Source organism: Zalophus californianus, chromosome 6, assembly GCF_009762305.2.
Source record: "Zalophus californianus isolate mZalCal1 chromosome 6, mZalCal1.pri.v2, whole genome shotgun sequence".
Taxonomy (NCBI): Eukaryota; Metazoa; Chordata; class Mammalia; order Carnivora; family Otariidae; genus Zalophus; species Zalophus californianus.
The window spans coordinates 77,200,502-77,219,276 of NC_045600.1; the positions used below are offsets into that span (position 1 = coordinate 77,200,502).

The window sequence follows — 18,775 nt, forward strand, 5'->3', positions numbered from 1 at the left end:
AAAATAAATACCCACTTATAAAGGTAATGGTGGGAGGGAGCCCATCATTGCAACTCTTGATAGCAAGAGTTGCGTGCTATTCCTCCCACTCTCCCCACGATTCAGTTACTCTCGTATAGGTAGAATCAAATTAAAGCACACTTCAAGGACATTGAAGGAAACAACATGGGGAAATACGTGGCCCATCATGGAGCTCATTTCATGTTGAATATCCACCTGAATTAAAGAACTGTTATGGCACAGTGGCTATTCCATGTTCCCCACAACACCTCCTCCTGAGCACACTTGAAGACATTCTCTGGCCGCCCTGGCCGCCCATTGTCTGAGTCGTCCCTGGGCCCACAGGGAGTGTGTCTGCAAGTGCAGGGGGCTCGTGGCTCTCTGGACACCTACACGCTAGGCATGAATCAGGGCAAAATGAGAAACACCCCCTCCACCCTCAAAGGAAGGTTATGTCCAGTCACAGATGGCCCAGCCAAGAGATATTTTCAACTCCTGGGGAGGTGGTGTGGGTGGGAGACATTTGGAGTGACTGTACGGGTGGCTGCCTTCTCATTCTCCTGAAGGACTCACTCAGCTCCCTCCCAGAGAACAAGAGGACGGGCAATACGATTCTCAGATGCTTGCTTTCCAGTGATACTATGACCCTGATGTGAGTTGCCATGACAATTTACACATACTAGATCCGCACTCTTTGGGTCTTTTTATGGCCTTATGGGGAATGAAGCCTGTGATATTTTGCTTTGAAATTCTATCCATTCTTACAGACTCTCTAGGTCAGCGATTCCGGCTCCAATGACATCGACATCCTTGCTCCCATTGCAGGAGCAGGACACCCCTCTTGTTGATGGCCCATGGTGGCTATATGAATGGGGCTCTGGGCACGGATTCAGGCGTTTGGGTGTTCCTTGAGCTGGGGGAAAGAGAGGAAGAGAGGACAGTCTGTCATAAGAAAAACAGAATCAGCTGATTAAAAATCAACCACAAAATCTTGGCTTTGGAAGCGATCAGAAAAACTAACTAGCTCAGGTGCAGCATTCCACAGATGGAGAGTGAACACGGAAAGGGGAAGTGACCTGCCCAAGGTCACAGAGCTACTTGGTGGCAAACAGAGGATTAAAATCGAGTCTCTTGACTCCATTTCCAGTTCGGTGCCTTTCTAGATGACACATGATAGGAACACCATATAGCATAGTAGATTTTCTCAAAAAGCAGAAAAGAGGGCCTGCCTTCCTTTAATTACTGCTGAAGAGTTGCATGCTATTGTCTGGTGCTGGAGGCTGAGGATTATGATGGACATTCCTAGAGATATTAATGAATTATTTCCTCTTCCGTTGACTGTGCCACAGGTGCGTGTAGGGCTAATTCAAGGGAATTGATCGCGAGTGATGACTATCCCCAAAGTCTTCAAAATGTCTGTTCTAAAAGAGCAGGCCAAATAAAAATACATTTCTTTTTAGTGTAAAAAGAAGGCAGACACAGTATACTTGGTTCCAGATTTGCCAACTCTGAAAATCTGCCAACTCTTTATTGCTTCTGCAGTATGCAGAGCTTGAGAATTGGAGCACCTTGATAGGTAGCACCTACATACAGGTGATGAGGAGGAGGGGGGAGCATTTCTTGAATGCATACTATGTGCTAATCACATAGCTAAAACCAAATCACATAGGAAAGGCTTTACATTTATTCTCTCGTTTTATCTTCTCAGTAACCCTAAGAGGTAGATACTGTTATTCCCATTTCCAGAGGGTAAGCTGAGGCTTAGAGAAGTCTCATGGCTACAAAGAGGTAGATGCAGTATTTATATTCAGACGGGCACAAGAGCCTGTCTACACCCTATTTTTCCTGTAAATTAGAAACACAGCATTTAGAGGTGGAAGGTGCCCGTCTCATCCAAGAGGCACCTTTAATAGGTGAAGAAACAGGCACCCAGAGAAGTGGAATGGTTTGTTCTAGTTACATAATTAGTGACAAACCCCAGGTTTCCAGGCTGAGAAGAATGCCTTCTACTGGATCACTGAAAAGGGTTTTCCCTTGTTTTTTGTTTTTTTTTAAATGCCTCTGGCAGTGCATTTTGTCAGCAGCTCTCCAGATCTTTAAGGAGAGCTGTTTAGTGGCAGATTAATCCAGATCAGCTACACACAAAAGGGTAGTACTGTGTATCAGCTAAGAATTTTGGCACCATCAGCCATCAGCTACAGTCTTGGGTTATTTATTGATCTTCTCTATGCCTTCTTCATCTTCAACTTTCTTCATCTGTAAAGTAGGGGTAGCAACTTCCTGGAGTTGTGAGTATATATGCACAGGGCTGGACACAATGGGAACTCTGAGTAAGTATAAGCTGGCTTACATAATGATCTGTTCTTATAAATATAGGGGAGAGGAGAGATGGGGGAGGAAGAGGGATTGTTCCCACACTGTGCAAGTAGCACTCTGGCTAATAGGCCATGTGGCCACCCTGTCCTTTTCCCTTGATGCCTTTTAGAGCTGTGTCCAATCTGTTCACACTGCTTGAGCTCCAGTCCATTGGAGCCACGTTTTGTGTCTGCCACACAACCAGCAAGCACTCCTTGCCCTCAGTCCATCCTTCTTGAGAGCCTTCGGTAGGGCAAATCACTTCACTGGCAACTCACTTCCACTGGGCCTGGGTTTGCCCATCAGTTAAAGGAGCAGCTAAAGAGAGTAAAATGTTATGAATTAATTTAACTATATATTAAATAGAACTTTATGGGTGAAGTTAGGGGCACCTGGGTGGCTTAGTCGGTTAAGCGTCTGCCTTCAGCTCAGGTCATGATCTCAGGGTCCTGGGATCGAGCCCCGCATCGGGCTCCTTGCTCAGGGGGAAGTCTGCTTCTCCCTCTCCCTCTGCTGCTCCCCCTGCCTGTGCTCTCTCTCTGTCAAATAAATAAATAAATAAATAAAATCTTTAAAAAAAAAGAACTTCATGGGTGATCTAAGAATCTGTCAAGCATTATCTCTCTGGGAAACTATTCCAAAAAACTATTCAGCAAGGAAATTTGGGGGATATGATCCCTGTGACCTGGAAATACCCTATAATAATCATGCACTTTTGGAAGAAGGAGGATTTTCAAAGGGTGAGGACAGGGATGGTGGGTGGGGGTGGGGGATGGGGGGAAATAGGGATTCGTCTTAGAAGCTGTATTCGAATAGGAGAGGTTGGAAACTGGCACCTTACGAGGGGCTGGGTCCTGAGCATTCTGCTGCCTTTCTGCACAGATAATTACTCTGATGACCTACAGTGAATCCAAAGTGACAGCTGACATGATGCTGCCATCCTGAAGGTTGTCGACCTGAAGTAGCCCAGATACTGCTGCTGCGTCAATGTTAGGTGATACACAGACCTGAGACGTGTAGAGGGAGTGCATAGAGAGGACAATGTTCTCAGAGCCTGAGGTCAACAGGCTCCCACTGCCCTTTTAGGGAAGCTCCCCCGACCCCCCATCTCCAGTTCTGTTTTCTTCCCTTCCCTGTGTTGGTTAACTTAATGGTTGCTCAGCCTGGCTGACAGCAAGGAGCATCTGAGGACCCAGGAGCTATGCTGGTAGAAGTTCCCTGGGTGTTTCAGTGGTTGCCCAGTTTGGGCACGACCCTGAGATCAAGACCTGAGCCAAAACCAAGAGTCAGATGCTTAACCGACTGAGCCACCCAGGTGCCCCTCTGTCTCCTATTCTTAACCTCTGAAGGTTGGGTTCTAAGAAATAGACTGTTTTGCACAGAGGGATAAAGTGTGTGGTTTGAGTCCCTCTGGTAGGTAAAAAGGAAGGAGTTGAATTCTGCCTCTGCTCTTGGGGCCCGGCCACAAGCCCTGGCAGCCCACGGGAAGGGCCACTGTTGTCTCACTGATCTGAGGGCTGCCTGTGTCTCATCGCCACAGCCCGTGGCGGCGCCTCTTTACAATGTGTCTTCCTGAAGAGGGTGCTTTTCCTCATTCACAAGGTAGAATTCCTGCTAGGTGCTAGGGTTAGAATGGTGCTCACCTTTTCCTCATGGCTTCTTTCACTTAACACAGATCCAAACATGTGTAATGAAAACAGGCTGAATTCATATATATATATTTGAATTTATATTTTTTATTAAGAGTTAAATTATGATCCTCTCATAAAGGCATAAAAGCCTCTTTTATCAGGAAAAAAAAAAGAATTCCTTTTATATTATCACGTATAATATATGGGGACTAAAAGAAAGTCAGCCTTCCCACCCGGGCAAGAAGGGCAGAATTCTCCTGTTTAGTGGGACTAAACCTTCCATGCTTAGTTCCATAAGATGCTTATTGACGTTCTCAGTCCTTGCACAGGGGCAGACATCTTGTAGAATCTGCTTGCGAACCCCAGGTACACCCCCACCATCTGACTGGAGGGTGGAGGGCTCTATTGCAGCTGCTGGTTGAGCTCATTGCTGAGCCAGCATGTTCTGTGGGGAAGCAATTAGACAGATCAGAACCAGAAGCTGCCCCAGAGAGCGTATGAATTAAACACTGGAGACCTGAAGTACAGAAGCTACTTCCACTTAGCATCAACTTCACTTTTTCATCTCTAATTTGTGTTGAAGAGTTCTGAGATGTCAGCATTCCTAAAGGGCCTTTCAGTTTTCAGACACTCTTTTTTCTCAAAAGCTACTGGCTGTCTACTGCAAATATGTGTGTGTTTTTAAAAATATTTTATTTATTTATAAGAGAGAGAGAAAGAGAGCATGAGCAGGGGGGAGGGACAGAAGGAGAGGGAGAAGCAGATTCCCCCTTGAGCAGGGAGCCAGATGTAGGGCTCGATGCCAGGACCCTGGAATCATGACCTGAGTCAAAGGCAGACACTTAACCGACTGAGCCACCCAGGCACACCTCATTCACTAAACTTTCAACAACTACTTGTAGAATATGTATTCTGTGCCACGCACCATGCTAAACACCAGGAATAAAGATATAAAAAAAACACTTTTGCTGCTCTTATGGAATATTTAGTCTACCAGGATGGACAAACAAGTAAATATGTCAAATTATAATATAGTATAATAAGTACTAAGCTACTTATGAAAACAAAGTACCATGAAAACACATGGGACATGCCCCTAACGTGGACCAGGAGGGAGGAGTCAGGGAAGGATTCATAGAGGAAATGCTGGATGAAACATCTAGAATAATGTTTGAGCAAATATCTGGGTATTGTGGCCAAGCCAAGTTGACACATAAAATTAACCACCACAGTCAGTAAACTCGAGAAGAGACATTTCTGTTGGTGGAGGCAAAAGCAGGATTGTAATGTATTAAAAGGCTAACAAGTAAGGAAGTATGTCATTGAGATTTACGGTTCCCAAACCTGGCTGAATTTGAAAATACCTGGGAAGTTTTTTAAAATCCCAATGCTTCAGGCAGCACCCAATATCAACTAAATCAGAATCTTTGTTGGTAGGTCCCAGGCATTAGTGTTTTCTAAAATTCCTCCATTGATTCCAATGTGCCAAGTTTGAGAACCCTTAATATAGATTGAATGCCTCTCAAACTTTAAAGTGCATGTAAATTTCCTAGTAGCCCTGGGTTGGGGCCCATGATTCTGCATTTCTAACAACTGGAGCCCCCAGGGATGCCAATGTAGTCTGCCAATCCACAGATTACGCTTGGCGTAGTGAAGGTATAGATAATTCTTTTCAGTAAGTTTGACTATGAAAAATACAGTGAAATAGGACAGATGGCTAGAAGAAGTTATGAAATCAAGGAAGGATGATTATTATCATTTTAAAGCATAATATAAAAGCATGTTTGTACAGTCATGGGAATGGTCCAGGAAAAGGAGAAGTTAGCAAAGGAAGAGAGATGGGGACAACTAAAAAAGCAAAGTTCTTGAGGAAGCAAGAGGAGTAGGGTCCTGAGTGCAGGTAGAGTGAGTAGAGTCTTCTTCTTTTTTTTTTAAAGGCTTAAAACGTATTTTATTAAGTTGATGCTCTATTACTGCTCCATTTCTCAGAAAAACTCCAAAGATATCAGGGACAAATCAAACATGGTACACCAATAAAAAAAAATGCACAGCATAACTACCAAAGATAGTCAAGGCTAAGAGCTACTGTCCGACCTTCAGCATACAGCAACCCTGTTCCCAAGATTGTACTAGGCCTGTCAAGAAAAGCTGTGAACAGCAACATCATAGACACAAAAGGGCCGGTCCTGGGTTGTCCTAACCCAAGAAAAAAGATGGAGGCAAATTAACACAAGGGTTTTTTTTTTAAAGATACACTAAAATGAAAATCTCTAAGAGAAAATGTCTTCCTTAGGACATGAAGGGGTAATATATGGGATATAACAGAACTGTATGTATGTTGTCTGTGACCTCTGTGGACATTTGCCTGAATTCCCAGCTGCAAGTGAATGGAACAATGGGGCTAAGGTCATTGGGGGTTGCTTGTTTTTGTGGTGTATGTGGCAGGGGTTTGGAGGGTAAAATGAGAAACCAAATAGAACAAAGAATCAAATGATCAAGATTAATGGGTGCTCTAACTGGATCCATTTTGCCGTGGTTCCCCCCACCCCCCAACAGGCCCTCAACAATCACATGAGACTTCAGGAATGCGCCACACCAAATCAATTAGTTAAACGATATACCACACAGAACTGATGGTTAAATATTGCCCCTCCCTTGCCCTCAGCCTCCAGCAAACTCTCTCAGAGTAGTTCAGGCAAGGGAAACCTAACTATTGGGAGGAATCCCTAACACTTTTCCAGGGCAGAGTTCTGGCTAATCCAAAAAGGGTCCTTCTTTTAAGGGTTTTTGGGAAACTAGACATTGAAATTTTTATTAGTATCAGCAACGTTTGTTTGGAGCAAATTCAGCTCCAGGAGCTGCACAGTTGAATGCAGGAGGGGTTCCACCAATTGCCCCAATTCCTTCCATTGTAGCAGCTTGGCCAAAGCGTTCAGTTGTTGGTGGGGTCAATCCCAAGGTTCTATCTGGCATCATAGTAGCAGTTCCTGGAGGAGCTGGGGTACCAGCTGGTACTGGAGCAGGGGACATTGCGCCTCTGTTGTTGATGCCCATAGCACCTCCCATAGCCATCTGGCCCATCCATATCTCCTGTTCTCTCACATCAGGGCATGTTCCCTTGAATCCTTCCTGCTGTCGCCGCATCATTTCTTCCTGTTGCTGCCGCATCTCTTCCTCACGGCGCCTGCGTTCCTCCTCCTGCCTGAGCTCCAGTTGCTTTCGTTTTTGCACTTCTTGGTTGTGCAGCCCTTCCATCCTCCGGAGTTCTTCTTGACGTCTCATCAAATCCTGTCTCATTAGCATGACCTGGTGCTCATGGCGAGCAGCCTCCATCTCCATCTCCAGCTTCTCACGAGCTTCCTTGATGTTGCGGTCCACTTGGTCCTGCTGCTGCTTCTCCATCTCAATGAGTGCCTTCCAGCGCATGGCATACTCATACTCAAAGGATCCAGGCTGTGCAAATCTGGGTGGCTGCTCTCACTCCTTGTGAAATTGCTGGTTCTTTATAACCAGCTTCTCTGGAAGTCCCTCTTCATCATCCAACTGGTCCATGGGCTCCACCATCACAGGCCAAGGAAATGTGGTTAGCAGGAAGAAGCCTTCACTGCACCTGTCCAGAACTTTCTGAGCAGCTGGCTCCCCTGAGAATTCAGCAGTGCCTTTTCCTTAGGGCCTTCCTCAATCATCCACGATGACTACAGCCCTTTCCACCTGGCCAAACACCGAAAAGGCTTCCTCCAGCAGCTCATTGGAAACATACTGAGGAAGGTTTCAGACTGTAAGGGATGCACTATGGCAGGCAAAGCGCACACACAGCTGCTTTCCACGGAGTGGCATGTTGTCCAGTTCTACTTTGGCAATCTCCGCTAGGGTTCGTGTTTCCAAGCGGATAAAGCCAAAGCCCTTATCCTTATGAATGAAGACTTCGCCTGCCTTCCCATATTTCTCAAATGGTTTCCTCTACTCCTCCTAGTGATGTCAGGAGGAAGATTGTCCACAAAGAGCTGGCTACATTGGGTGAAGGTCTTCTCTCCTGGTTTCCTAAAATTCTTCAGGTCAATAGTCAAGCCTTCATTTTGGTTGCTGGCTTGTTGCCCATTTGCAGGTATTGGTGGTGGTGGCAGCTGGTATTGCTGATGGTGATGCTGATGATGCTTCCTTGGAGTATGGTTTTGCTTCTCCAAGTTAAAGGTTTTATTGCTCTGCATTTTTGCACCCCTCTATCGACTGTTCTCTCCTCAGAATAACGGTGATGCTACCTGAGTGAGTAGTGTCTTAATGGACAGGGAACCAACTGGGGAGAAGGAAGGAGGAGGAAACATGCACACAGGCCTAGAGGAAGACTTATCTCCTGCCAGAGAATTATAAGTGATTCTGTATGATAAGAGCACAGGAAGCATTTGGAGGACTGATCAATAAACCTCAACCTCAACCTCCCCCGGGATATAAAAGTTGATTCAAAATGGATCACAGTCTTAAAAGTAAAATGTAAAAATACAAACATTTTTAGGATAAAACATAGGAGAAAATCTTCAGGATCTAGGGCTAGGCAGAGAGTTATTAGGCATGACACCAAAAACACAATCTATGAAAAGGAAATTTGATAAATTGGACCTCATCAAGATGAAAAACTTTTGCTCTCAGGAAGTCCATGTGCAGAGGACGAAGAGACAAGCTACAGACTGGGAGACAATATTTGTACTCCATATACCCAACAAAGAACTAGTATCTAGACTACATAAAGAACTCTCAAAATTCAACAGTGAAAAAAAAAAAAGGTTAAACAATGCAATTAGAAAATGGGCAAAAGAGGGTGCCTTCGGCTCAGGTCATGATCCTGGAGTCCCAGGATCAAGTCCCGCATCGGGCTCCCTGCTCAACAGGGAGTCTGCTTCTCCCTCTGACCCTCCCCCATCTCGTGTGCTCTCTCTCTCTCTCATTCTTTCTCTCTCAAATAATCTTAAAAAAAAAGAAAATGGGCAAAAGATATGAATAAACATTTCATTGAAGTTGATATACAGATGGCAAATAAACACATGAAAAGATGTTCAACATTATTAGCTATTGTGGAAATGCAAATTAAAACCACAATGAGCTATCAGCACACACTTATCAAAATGGCTGAGATTAATAAAATATGTAGTGATAACACCAAATACTGGTAAGGATGCAGAGGAAATACATCACTCATACATTGCAGATGGGAACATACAATGGTGCAGCCACTCTGGAAAGCAAGTGGAAATTTTTTTAATAAAACTAAACCTAGGGCACCTGGGTGGCTCAGATGGTTAAGCATCTGCCTTCGGCTTGGGTCATGGTCCCAGGGTCCTGGGATCGAGTCCCACATCGGGCTCCCTGCTCCTTGGGAGCCTGCTTCTCCCTCTGCTTCTCTCTCCCTCTGTCTCTCATGAATAAATAAATAAAATCTTTAAAAAAACCCCAAAAAACTAAACCTATAATTGCCATATGACCCAGCAATTGTACTCTGAGGTCTTTATCCCAGAAAAATGGAAACTTATGTTCACATAAAAATGTTATGAATGAATGTTCAGAGTAGCTTTATTTGTAATAGCCAAAAACTAGAATCGGCTCAAATATCCTTCAACAGGTGAATGTTTGAACAAATTGTGGTATACACACACCATGCAATATTACAAAGCAATAAAAAGAAATTAACTATTGATACACACAACAACTGGACAAATCTTCAGAGAATTATACTGAATAATAAAAAAAGCAAATCCCAAAAGGGTATATAGTGTATGATACCATTTACAGGACATTTTTGAAATGGCAAAACTTTAGAAATAGAGAGCAGATTAATGATTGCCAGGGATTAGAGATGGGGTGGGATTGCTTGAGGGAGTTGGGTGTGTTATAAAAGGGCAACTTGAGGGATCATTGTGGTGTTGGAACTGTTTAATATCATGATAGGTGGTGGATACAGGAATCTACATAAAGGATAAAATTGTATAGAATTTAATACACACATACATGAATGTGTACAAGTAGAACAGGAAATCTGAATAAGGTGGGTGGATTATACCAAGATTTCTGCCCTGATTGTGATACTGTATTATAGTTTTGCAAAATGTTATCATTGGGGAAAAATGAGTAAAGTGCACAAGAGATCTGTCTGCATTATTTCTACAACTGCATGTGTGTCTACAACTATCTTAATAAAAATTGCATTAGAAAAAAGACAAGCCACAGATTGGGAGAAAATATTTGCAAATCATATATCTGGTAAAGGAATTATACCCAGAATATATAAAGAGTTATCAAAACTCAATATTAAGAAAACAAACAACCTAATTACAAATGGGCAAAACATTAAAACATTTTTTTAAATTTATTTATTTGACAGAGAGAGAGAGACAGACAGAGAGAGAGCACAAGCAGGAGGAGCCGCAGAGGGAGAGGGAGAAGCAGACTCTCCCTGAGCAAGGAGCCCAATACGGGGCTCGATCCCAGGACCCTGGGGTCATGACCTGAGCCGAAGGCAGATGCTTAACCGACTCAGCTACCCAGGTGCCCCGGGGAAAACATTTTAACAGACACTTCACCCAGACATATATAGATGGCCAAAAAAAAAAAGCATGCAAAGATGCTCAACATCATTAGTCATCAGGGAAATGCAAATTAAAATCCAATGAGATACTACTACACACCTATTAGAATAGCCCAGATTAGAAAGACTAACCATACCAAGTGTTGATGAGGATACAGAAGAAATGGGACACTCATACAGTGCTGGAGGAAGTGTAAAATGGTATATCCACTTTGGAAAATATTTTGACCTTTTTTTTAAGTTGAGCATATTTTTAGAATTTGACTCAATCATTCTATTCCTAGGTATTTATCCAAGAGAAATTAAAGCAGATCTTTATAAAATACTTGAACATGAATGTTCATAGCAGCTTTATTTGTAATAGCCCCCAAATGAAAACTGCCTGCTTTGGTCTGAATGTTTGTGACCCCCACACCCCCAATTCATATGTTGAAATTCTAACCTCCAAAGTTGATGTTATTAGGAGGTGTGGCTTTTGGGAAATGCTTAGCCTATGAGAGCAAAGCCTTCATGAATGGGATAAGTGTTCTTATAAAAGAGACTCAGCAGAGATCTCTCGCCCCTTCCACCATCTGAGAACACAGCAAGAAGGTACTGGCTATGAACCACAAAGTGGGATCTCACCAGGATGCAACCATGCTGGAACTTTCCAGCTTCCAGAACTGTGAGAAATAAATTCTGTGTTTAGAAGTTGCCCGATCTGCAGTATTTTGTTAAAGCATCTTGAACAAACTAAGAGACAACCCAAATATTCATCAGATGAATGGATAAATAAATTGTGGTACGTTCATAAAATGAAATACTAAGTAATAAAGGAATTAACTATTGATACATTATAAATTTCAAAAAAAATTGTGCCAAATGAGAGAAACCAGTCAAAAAAAAATAAAAAGTACATACTGTATGATTTGATTCATATAGAACTCTAGGAAATTCAAACTAATCTAAAGTGTTAGAAGGCAGATCAGTGGTTTTAGGGAAAGGGGAGAAGGTGATGGTTTGGGAGGAAGAGTGGAGAAATTACAAAGGGGCACAAAGAAACCTTTCAGGTGATCGATACGCTTGTTATCTTGATTGTGGTATTGGTTTCACAGTTATATACCTATATTAAAACTTACTAGCTTGTACAATTTAAATATGTGCAGTTTATTGTATGCCAGTTATACTTCATTGTTTTCAAAAAGGAATTTTTAAAAAGAAAGGGATGTTGATCTTATAAAAATGTAGTTGATTGCTTTGTAATAATCTAATAAAATATATTTTTATTTAAAAAATCTTATCAATTTAGGTGCAGGAGAAACAAATATTAAAGATCGGCCATGTGTAATGATAGTAGATGGGCAGAATTTATAAAAATCCAGAAGGAAGACATACTTAGCTGTGCAAGTGTTTTAAAATTATTTTTCCACTTGAGGAAAAAAATGATTATAAATGAGAGAATGCATTATAGACATGATTTATTTAAGAGAGGTAATAATAGAACTATAGTCAGCAGACCCACCTCAAAGTAAAAGGCATTCACTCTACATCGAATGATTGGTCAATGAATATATATATCCTATGACCTAAAATAAAATGTTTAAGGTAAGCCTCATTTTGACTCCCCAATTTAAGAAAGTTTTCAGTCTTGCTAGAAGTTTTGATAGTGTCAAATAAGAGGTCTTTAAATGATGACGATAAAGATTTTTGTAATAAGCCCCACATTTCCAGCTAAGCCATTATGTATCTTACCTTAAGTGAAAAGGCTGAGCAAGTTCCGTCAGATTCGTCATGCTGTCTTCTCTCCTTTGGATGAAGCTCCCAACCTCTAGAACTTTCAAGTTTCTTGCACTCTCCACCTTCAGGAGTTTGAGCTGAGGCTGTAGAAAGACAGGCTCAGAGGCCCAGAACTCTGCAAAGACATGAAAACCATTTTCCATTGCTATAAATAAAAAGCTGAAACCTGTCACACTTGGTTACCATCACCCACATTAGGAGACACGGACAGAAAAGAAAGAAGCAACATCTGTTACTTTATTTAGGAACCAAGTCTCTGGTTTTCAGGCATGTGGAGATTTTGAATGCCTTACCCCATAAGACTGAACTAGGGAGCACCATGTTCTCTCCCAGTTAGTGTCTACAACACACAGTACCAACTAGAGCAGAAGGAATCACAGTGAGAGCTTCTTTCTCTGCCTCTGTTGACACCAACCATCCAGGGCAGGAAAAAGCTGCATCTCAGAGTCAAGCCCTTCATTCAAAGACTCACCAGAGGGAAAGCACGGTCCCTCCAATGCCTATGGATTATCATCAGCCCATTTCTCAAATCAGCCGTTCCTGGAGACTGAGGAGCAGCAGGAAGATGATCCGCACACCTCTGAGAGTCAAGGTTGCCACCAAGTCAGCTGCCCAATGAGGGTGATACTGTTAGAATAGGGAGTCAGTTAGGTTCTAATGGGATAGCTGGTGGCCAGCAACAAAGTCATGGCCACCTATCGGCAAAGTCAGAGGTCTGTCCTGGCAGCACTCCACAAGAAGCCAGATCAAACCGTTACAGGATTACAGTGTTCTTGTTTCACAGAGTTGAAGAATGAATCTCGCGGACACAAAAGGGTGAAGTGAAGTGAAAGTTTATTAAGTGAAGGTGAGAGCAGAAAGGAAAGAAGAAACTCTCTGGAAGGAGAGCGGTCCCGAATGGGTTGTCACTGCGGGCTTCTAGTGGCAGTCTTTTATTGAGAACTGACTGGGAAACTTGTGGCCTTGAGTTTCTTGTGCCATCTTGGCTTGAGCATGGACTATTGATAACCTCCTTAATGACTTAATTATTTGAGGTTTGGCCATTTTCCACGATACACTGTAGCCGCAAAGAAAAATACTCCCAACCATCCAAGGCCAGGTGGTCTGCCTCCTTATCTCTTGTTCAATCTGTCCTAGAGTTTCTGCCTGCCAGGAATAGTTTCAGAGCCCAGCCAGGGGCCCCCTACCTCTCCCTGTCTATACCTTAACACTTTCCTTATTCAAAACCGTACAGGCCCAAGATGGTGGGTGCCAGGACAGAAAATCCCTGACTACATTAGGAAGAAAAAGTGGGAAACCCTGTTTCCCACCCCCAAGTAATGAATATCCTGCCCCTTAGTTAACAACTGTCAATAAAAGGTAGAAACGCAACCTCCATGACACACAGCTCTCTCTCTAGCTTGCTCGCTTTCATATCTCTCGAGTATACTTTTTGCTTTTTTTTTTTAAAGATTTTATTTATTTATTTGAGAGAGAGAATGAGAGATAGAAAGCACGAGAGGGAAGAGGGTCAGAGGGAGAAGCAGACTCCCTGCTGAGCAGGAAGCCTGATATGGGACTCGATCCCGGGACTCCAGGATCATGACCTGAGCTGAAGGCAGTCGCTTAACCAACTGAGCCACCCAGGCGCCCCTACTTTTTGCTTTAATAAACTTTCCCACTTGCGTCACTCATCTGCTCTGTTGTGTGCCTGTCCTTGAATTCTTTCTCGAGACAAGACCGAGGAACCTTCAGCGACACTTTTGGGACGGGCTGGGTCAAGGATCCGGGGCCTGGGATCTCTCCAGTTCACCTGGCACCAAACCCACCCCATCAATCAAAATTTGGGGCACTTCCCTCAAAGTGTATTTGTATTTTCATTATAAGTCATATACATGTTTTCTTGCATTAATATATTCCACTCATTTTACATCAAACACATCAAGGGGATGAGTTAAAGATGAAAGAAATATTTTTAATACTGAGATAGCCATGACGACTTTATATCACTATTAGCGAATACCCAAAGGTATGTTACACACTTAGGACAAGGTTCATTATTTAAAAATAAGGAATGCAAATCTCACAAATTCTTTCAAATTGAGGATTTGGGGGGGCAAGTGCTTCAGCTTTGATGATATCTCCATTGTGTTTTACTTTTAACTGAGGCTGATGAAGAAATCTATTAAAGGACAAAAATTCAACTGAGTACATTAGAAGATCTAATTGGCTTGGTTAAGTGATTCATGAATGGGGCAGCCTCTCCCCTAGCAAGCAGAGGGGAACTCGGGAGAGCTGTACAGAATGGAAGGCTTTTATAGTTAGAGTGGTGGGGTGAGGAAGTTATTGGCAAAAGGAAGAAAGGATTGTTCCAGGCAAGGTCACTTTCCCTCAGGAGGAAGAGCAGAGGGCCTTATCATGCCTATTACCTCATCTTCCCTTGGGGGATAGAAAGGGCCCACGTGACACATTGCCTCACTGGTGCTGACTGGAAAATTCCTGACCAGCTAAGACAACATTTCTGAGGAAAGTTGAAACTGCATTTAGGTTAGGTATTAAGACCTGATTCGGAGACTTGATGTAAGTGTCACCTAACTATTGACTTTCTGTGGTTCCTTTGTGCTTATACTACTGACAATTTCCTCACAGAAACTTCTCCGCAGCTACTCCTCTCCATCTGAGGGAGGGTGTTCTGGAACCCCTTGCACCAAACCAGTCTCTCTCTCTCTTTCCCTCCTGTTTGGCTTTTTCTTCAACTCTTGTCTCCTTCTCACCCACCTCTTTCTTCTATGAATCACTTAGCTTCTCTGCTTTGTCCTTGTCTTTTCCTCCAGCTTTGACTAGAGGCTCCCATCTCTAAATATTCTCCATCTTAGTTAACGAAAGCTTGTGTGTTCCCCTTTACCTAGTCCTAGCAGGAGAGGGGAGAAGGGCACGGGGAAGCTGAGAACATACGCATATTAATAAATCTGTTCTTTCCCCACCTCTGTGAATAAGGGATTGCAATGAGAATTAGGAGGCAACATCTGTATGAACAACCCACAAGGAAATCTGAAAAAGTGATTTCAAGTACTTGAAGTTTGGGAACTGTTCCCACTTCCATCAAGAAGGTGGTTTTAGAACAAAACTGTAACCATATCCTTGGGCAAAAGTGAAAGGACATGACCTAATGAAGTGATCCATGGAACCAAATATTTAGAGTCAGAATGTCAACAACAAGATGAAAGGTTACTTATTTATTGTGGTTTGGCCATTTGTACTTTACATTAAAAGGGAGCGAGCTAGGTGAACTGATGCAAGATCTGATATTTATGTAAGATACGTTAGAGACTGTCAGAAATCAGCAGTGCATTTCTACTAGAATAGGAAAAGAAATAAAGGGTATTCAAGAGACAGAACAAGTGAACAAGTGGTATATAAAATCTCTCAAGGAAGAGAGTAGAGCCAAAGGATTTACAGACCAACATAGACATTCCTGGCTGGGTGAGGAATACACTGAAATACACTGATGAAAAAAAAAAAGGCAAAACAAAAAAGAAAGATACAAAGTTATAAGTCGAGGTAATGAGAAAAGAAATGAGAAGGGCAAGGAAGAATGAAATAAAATGTCCTTAAAAATGCAAGAAAAGGAAAGAAGAAAGGGTGGTAGTGAACTTAAAGAGAGAAAAAAGAGTAACGTTCAAATGCTGTGAAAAGAGAAATTTCTGGTGTTGAGGAAATTTTTATGTAATGTTTTCAGAGTATCAAAAGTCAGGGGAAAATGTTTCCCCAGCTTTGAATTTCTTTCTGAATGATGAAAACCTAGTCACATATTTATTCCTAAACCAATCATTGGCAAGGGGAATAGCACTTCCAGGTTTGGTTAAGATAATCTAGGTTCCCAGGAGTGCTGCTGCCCCTGAAGTTCATGGCCACCTGAGAATGAAAGAAAATTGGGGGAGGAGAAATTGGGGTGACTTGGGCAGGAAACCTCTGGAGAGAACCTGCTACAGAGGCACATATAGATTTGGTGACACTTAGGCTAGTCCTTGAAGAATAGGTCAGATCTAGACATGGAAAAAATGGGGGAAAGAGCTTCCCATTTGGAGGGAAAACCTGAGTGAAGGCACAGAGACAGTGGCGTGCTGAGTGTGTTTCTGTCTGATGCATTAGATGGTGGTACCCCCACGGGGAAGTGGTGTCAGATCACACGCAAGGATATATGGTTTTCAGATCATAAAGAGCCTTGAATGCCAGGCAATAGAATCAGGAATTTATTTGGTAAAGTAAGTTTAAACCCACTCCTTTTGCTTATATTCTTAAAAGTTTTGATTCTGGTTTTTCTTCCTCCCTTCCTGATGTTGGGGTTTGAAGGGGTCAGAAATAGTACCCCTGCCAGTGCCCTTGAGCTTAGAAACAATTGAGATGGGGCGCCTGGGTGGCTCAGTCGGTTAAGCATCTGCCTTCGGCACAAGTCATGATCTCAGAGTCCAGGGATTCAGCCCTGTGATGGGCTCCCAGTTCAGCAGTGAGTCCGCTTCTCCCTTTCCCTCTGCCCCCCCTGCTCATGCTCTTTCTCTCGATCACTTTCTCACTATCAAATAAATAAATAAAATCTTAAAAAAAAAAAAGAAAGAAACTATTGAGATAGAGCTGTAGGAGTCAGGCAGGTGATTATACAAATATCACCTGTATTTCTGCTGCAACATGGGTTGGATTTGGAGGGTGGCAACAATGATTCCTAAACAGGCATCCCCGAATCAGACTTAGTGCCCCCATTGTTCATGGCAGTGCCAGGTCTCTTGGTCTCCCCTGTGGGTGCCATGAAGGAGTACAGTGGGGTGTGTGCTCTTTGAGGGGTGGCCAATCCCCAAAGAGGAAGACGAAAAGAGCTGAGAAGACCCCTTTTGCTTCTCCCAAGCTCATCCATCATATATAAGCTATCCTTCCTTTCTTGGAGAGAGGAGGGAAGGATTGGTGAAATAAGAAGATGTAGCCTCCTCTACTTGTACCATGAAACCAGGGAAGGAGTCCCCCAAGCCCCACAAAAACCTGTTTTTAAGGCCCCAAATAAACTTTTCCTCCCAACCCCCAATAGCCACTGCCTTCCCGTTGAAACTTGGCCAATGACTGGTTCGCGGGAGTCACACCAACTGTTACTATGGCCCTTCTGCCCACCACTGTCTCTTGGGAGCCCATCGAGTCGTTTCCTCTAGAACTTGATACTACTTTTAGCCTGCGACATAAATTGTATTTTATAAATCTAAATGTTATTTGATTTTTTTTGGTAAAGGTAGACTTTTAATAACTTCTTGTATCCCCAGATTAAGTATGGGCTTGCAAGTAAACATTCCCGATTAAATGATTTGACATGTCAAAGCACTTCCCAGAGTGGCTGCAGGCCCCTACACGTTTGTTGCCCCTCCAGCCCCATTCTCCCATGCCTGCTTTCTCTTTTTAGGTCCTTGGCCTTCCCCTGCCTCTCTGCAACTTCCTTCCCACGTCATTTTGTAGGTTGAGCTGCTCTGGTCTTGAATACTTTGCTCGTCCACATAACATTTTTTTCCCACCAGCCTTTCAACACTTGCAGATGAAGCCTGAACTCGGTGCAATTTTGCTGTCATCTGCTGCCACAAAATCTGAAACTCCAAACTGCTAGACTCCACAGCCGTTCCAGACGTTGCTGTGCAAGATGCCTTCTGACCGTTTGCACCCTGATACCCCTTTACATTGGAGCGCGCTAGCCTATCATCAAATGAGAACATGTCAGCTCTACACCCTCTCTGATGCTGTTAAAAAACAGAATTAATCTCCAGGAAAACTGACGCCAGAGATACTCTTTGTCAGATTGTCCTGTTTTCTATTATTTAAATTATTCCACATTTACTTTCTCTTAAATTTCCTCTATTTTCAATCCCCCTTCCCTTTCCTTCTCTCCTTCCTTCCTTCCTTTCTGTTTTCTTTCCCTCCAAAGTACATGCCAAGATCTCACTCAATGTGTTTCCGAATAATAGGTGCCACCATTTGCTTGGGGGCATACACTTTACCTAGTGCTTTTGACCAGAATTCTTAAATTCTGTTCACTTTGATTCTTGGAATCAATTTGAGCCAGAGATAGGTCTCGCCTAGTTCAGACACCTCTAAATAACAAATCCTGAAGTGTCTTGATCACTCAGTTATAAGGATAACAATAGGATTTTTGAGAATTGACGGAATGCACACTCTCGGCACCCCACCTGGTTGAGGCCTGTGACAGGGAATTCCACCAGGAAATTGATAATAAACTTCCTTTTTAAAAAAAATTATTTATTCATTTGAGAACGAGAGAGAGAGTAAGCAAGCATGAGCAGGGGGAGAGGGAGAAAAAGAAGCAAGCTCCCCACTGAGGCAGGGAGCCCGATGCAGGACTCCATCCCAGGATCCTGGGATCATGACCTAGGCCGAAGGCAGACGCTTAACCGACTGAGCCACCTGGGCACCC

The 18,775-nt window shown here is 43.0% G+C and overlaps 1 pseudogene; it reads right to left on the minus strand.

The window, feature by feature from the left end:
• Positions 1-6,801: 6,801 nt before the first annotated feature.
• On the minus strand, positions 6,802-8,197 carry LOC113909210 (annotated as a pseudogene).
• Between the last annotated feature and the right edge of the window lie 10,578 nt (positions 8,198-18,775).